The sequence below is a fragment of the Littorina saxatilis genome, linkage group LG1 (genome assembly GCF_037325665.1).
Source record: "Littorina saxatilis isolate snail1 linkage group LG1, US_GU_Lsax_2.0, whole genome shotgun sequence".
Taxonomy (NCBI): domain Eukaryota; kingdom Metazoa; phylum Mollusca; class Gastropoda; order Littorinimorpha; family Littorinidae; genus Littorina; species Littorina saxatilis.
This window is the reverse complement of record NC_090245.1, coordinates 78,763,019-78,768,018: the sequence shown is the minus strand read 5'-3', so window position 1 is coordinate 78,768,018 and position 5,000 is coordinate 78,763,019. Positions and strand designations below refer to the sequence as shown.

The 5,000-nt window shown below is 47.8% G+C and overlaps 1 pseudogene; it reads right to left on the bottom strand.

Moving 5' to 3' along the window:
* LOC138949011 (dentin sialophosphoprotein-like) overlaps positions 1–5,000 on the bottom strand; it is a 15,513-nt pseudogene that overhangs the window by 9,822 nt on the left and 691 nt on the right.

Sequence of the window (5,000 nt, the reverse complement as noted above, 5' to 3'; positions counted from 1 at the left end):
TGATTGCTAAATAAAAAAGTTTAAAAAAAGCAGCCCACCATCAAACAAAACAGAAATGATGTAGCATTGTAAAAATACATAGAACAAAAGTAGCAGTGGAGAATATTACATGCATTCCACATCTGAATCGAAAGCGTATGTCTTTTTCTCTGTAGATGATCTTGCATATCCCCACAGATCCGTCCAAGATTTTGCAATGGATGATCATCCCACTACAAGGACACACATCTAAAGTCAACACCTTGGTTGCTTCATGTATAGAGCGAGAAAGATTTTGCAGAATTGATTCGCAGCTTACACCTTAACGTCAATCTGCGAAATGTGTTCAATTTTGGTTCTTAGTACATGTACTCCGCTTAGAATGCAGTCGGGCTGTCGTTTGTTTTGGTATGTGTCCTCAGGGTGGGGGGGGGGGGGGGGGGGGTGGGGGTGGGGGGGGGGAGGGGGGGGGGGGGTTACCCATGTAGAAGCGTGGACGGGGGGGGGGGGGGGGTACACATGCAGAAGCGTGGACGGGGGGGGGGGGGGGGGTGGGGGGGCTACCCATGTAGGAGCCTAAACGGGGGTGGGGGTGGGGGTACCCATGTAAAAGCCTGGACGGGGTGGGGGGGTACCCATGTAAAAGCCTGGACGGGGGGGGGGTACCCATGTAAAAGCCTGGACGGGGGGGGGTACCCATGTAAAAGCCTGGACGGGGTGGGGGGTACATGTAAAAGCCCGGACGGGGTGGGGGGGTACCCATGTAAAAACCTGGACGGGGTGGAGGGGGGTACCCATGTAAAAGCCTGGACGGGGTGGGGGGGGGTACCCATGTAGAAGCCTGGACGGGGTGGGGGGTACCCTTGTAGAAGCCTGGACGGGGTGGTGGGGGGTACCCATGTCGAAGCCTGGACGGGGTGGGGGGGGGGTACCCATGTAAAAGCCTGGACGGGGAGGGGGGTACCCAAGTAAAAGCCTGGACGGGGTGGGGGGTACCCATGTAAAAACCTGGACGGGGTGGAGGGGGGTACCCATGTAAAAGCCTGGACGGGGTGGGGGGGGGTACCCATGTAGAAGCCTGGACGGGGTGGGGGGGGGGGTACCCTTGTAGAAGCCTGGACGGGGTGGTGGGGGGTACCCATGTTGAAGCCTGGACGGGGTGCGGGGGGGTACCCATGTAAAAGCCTGGACGGGGAGGGGGGTACCCAAGTAAAAGCCTGGACGGGGTGGGGGGTACCCATGTAAAAACCTGGACGGGGTGGAGGGGGGTACCCATGTAAAAGCCTGGACGGGGTGGGGGGGGGTACCCATGTAGAAGCCTGGACGGGGTGGGGGGGTACCCTTGTAGAAGCCTGGACGGGGTGGTGGGGGGTACCCATGTTGAAGCCTGGACGGGGTGGGGGGGGGGGTACCCTTGTAGAAGCCTGGACGGGGTGGTGGGGGGTACCCATGTTGAAGCCTGGACGGGGTGGGGGGGGGGGGTACCCATGTAAAAGCCTGGACGGGGAGGGGGGGTACCCAAGTAAAAGCCTGGACGGGGTGGGGGGTACCCATGTAAAAGCCTGGACGGGGGGGTACCCATGTAGAAGCCTGGACGGGTGTGGGGGTGGGGGGTGGTGGGGGGTTACCCATGTAGAAGCCTGGACGGGGGTGGGGGGGTGGGGTGGGTGGTTACCCATGTAGGAGCCTAAACGGGGGTGGGGGTACCCATGTAAAAGCCTGGACAGACTCGTGGGTGGTGATTTACACGGTGTGGAGGATATTTTCAGTGTGTGCCTACTGTGTGTATGCATAGTGTGTGTGTGTGTGTGCAGGGGCGGACGAGGGGGGGCACAGGGGGCACGTGCCACCCCCCCCCCCGAAAAAAAAGAAAAAAAAATTTGGAAAGCTGATTCTATGACCATTTCTAAGTTCAAATGGCACCAGATGGCACCATTTTGCTTCTTTGGGCCACATTTTTTTCCGGGGGAGCATGCACCCGGACCCCCCTAGCAAATTCGGGCGCTTCGCGCCCATCACATTCACTGGGGTAGGGTAGAATAACACTATGTGAATATGCTTTGCTATAAAATCGTAAGGCCGAAAAAAAAATAGTCTGTTTACGGTAACATAGACCAAAAAAATAGGGTCGGTAGGTCGGGATATTTTTTTTTTCCCCAAAAAATCATATTTGTACGTTATTTTGCCACACAAAAAAAAATATATATATATTTTTTTTTCTCCAAATGCCAAAAAAAAGTCTAGGGTCGCGCGAAAAAAATAGGGTCGGTCGGGTTACCGTAAACAGACTATTTTTTTTTGGGGTTGGCCTAATGTGCGAGGGGAAATTCTTGACAGTATACTCACGACCCTCACTGATGTGCACATCATCGATAGCGATTTTCTGGGACTGAAGATGGACGTTGAAAGCTCTAAAGACAACCTGAAGACAAGCATCGATATAAAATGATGTCTGCATAGATATGTGTCATCACCACAAAACACATTGAAATGTTACGACAGTTATATGTTTGCATCGTAGTAAAAAGCTTATGACCGAACGATCTGTACAACTTAAGCTCTGACTGTTAACTGTAATACTTTTCAAAGTATAAGATTCTTTCTGGCGATCTCAAAACACGTCTTAGCTCGTTATTTCTTATTTTAAAGTTTACAATTTGTTCTCACACCTGTTGTTGTTGTCCCTTTGGACAGCCAGGAAGAGTAATCTGGAAGTGTTTCCACGGCGGGTGTATCTGTGGACCTTTCACAATCTGTGTAGAGTTCTTGAGGTCAAGGCCATTGCACTTGGTAAGCACGTGGAGTTCGGCCCGGTAAGGATGTAAAACGGTGACGATGACAGAACGGAACTGTACGATGACATCTCCATTGCACAGTTGTGTAGATAGCAGATCAGTGCCCGATGATGAAGACCTTTGGAACAAGGCGTACGACCCTGTTCAAAGCCATTGAAGGACAGATAGTTTGTTAATTAAAAAGTAATCTTTGTGTTGGACGAATAAATATTCGGTACGTCTCAAAGTGATTGTAAATCTGATGAAATACTGTAATGAGAGAGAAAAAGTGAAAGTGAGTGAGAGAGAGAGAGAGAGAGAGAGAGAGAGAGAGAGAGAGAGAGAGAGAGAGACTGACAGCCGGACAGACAGACAGACAGACAGACGGACACACGGAGGCACACGAACACGTCAGCGACAAAGAGCCAGGGGAACGAGAAAACAGACAGACATACACATAGACGAGACATATATATATATACACAGGCACACAGACACAGACACACACAGACAAACAGACAGACACACACACACACACACACACACACACACACACACCGGCGCACACGCACACACACTTACACATACATACACACACACTTACACATACACACACACACGCAAACACATACACACCATTGTGCATACCGTTGCTTCCAGTGGAATGGCTGTGAAGACGCCAGTTCGTGTCCCCAGTGAAGGTACATGCGTCGCCCTCGAATCCGCACTCTACGGTCGTTGCGCACCTTCCCGTGGAACACTGGGTTTCTACAAGACAACCACAAATTTGAATGTATCCGTTTCGATCATCTTCCATCAAAACTAGATACAAGTATTTCTGAAAGACTTCTTCGAAACTCATATAAGCGCTCACTTCCTTTTCTTTTTTTCTTTTCTTCCCTTCTTTCTTGTCAAGGTCAAGGTAACTTCGTTCCCTTGTAGAGTATCCCGAGATGAATTTAGCAAAAAATGCCCACGTTTGCATGGGGAGCAGGTAGGCAGGTTGTGTGTGTGTGTGCGTGTGTGTGTGTGTGTGTGTGTGTGTGTCTGTGTGTGTGTGTGTGTGTCTGTGTGTGTGTGTGCGTGTGCGCGCGTGTGTGTGTGTGTGTGTGTGCGTGTGTGTGTGTGTGTGTGTGTGTGTGTGTGTGTGTGTGTGTGTGTGTGTGTGTTTCCAAGTCAATAAAGAATACTGTTATCCAATATACACGAAGGTATTTGTCTGCGTAGTTTTTTGAAGCAACTTCGTGTGTGTTTGAACGCTATTTTCCGAATAAAACGCTGACGACTAAACACTCCAATCAAAATTACAAGTATAAAGGTTTAATTAATATTAAACCAATAATACAAATCCCGGGTCCAGCAGGGACATGGAGAAAAACATTCGCAGATCATTTACAATAATTTCTTAATCAAAAGTAACAAGTCGCGTAAGGCGAAAATACAATATTTATTTTCAGCAAGACCGTATACTCGTAGCATCGTCAGTCCACCGCTCATGGCAAAGGCAGTGAAATTGACAAGAAGAGCGGGGTAGTAGTTGCGCTAAGAAGGATAGCACGCTTTTCTGTACCTCTTTTTGTTTTAACTTTCTGAGCGTTTTTTTAATCCAAACATATCATATCTATATGTTTTTGGAATCAGAAACCGACAAGGAATAAGATGAAAGTGTTTTTAAATTGATTTGGACAATTTAATTTTGATAATAATTTGTATATATTTAATTTTCAGAGCTTGTTTTTAATCCGAATATAACATATTTATATGTTTTTGGAATCAGCAAATGATGGAAAATAAGATAAACGTAAAGTTGGATCGTTTTATAAATTTTTATTTTTTTTTACAATTTTCAGATTTTTAATGACCAAAGTCATTAATTAATTTTTAAGCCATCACGCTGAAATGCAATACCGAAGTCCGGGCTTCGTCGAAGACTACTTGACCAAAATTTCAACCAATTTGGTTGAAAAATGGGAGCGTGACAGTGCCGCCTCAACTTTCACAAAAAGCCGGATATGACGTCATCAAAGACATTTATCGAAAAAAAGAGAAAAACGTTCGGGGATATCAATCCCAGGAACTCTCATGTAAAATTTCATAAAGATCGGCCCAGTAGTTTGGTCTGAATCGCTCTACACGCACGCACGCACGCACGCACGCACACACACACACACACACACACATACACCACGACCCTCGTTTCGATTCCCCCTCGATGTTACAATATTTAGTCAAAACTTGACTAAATAT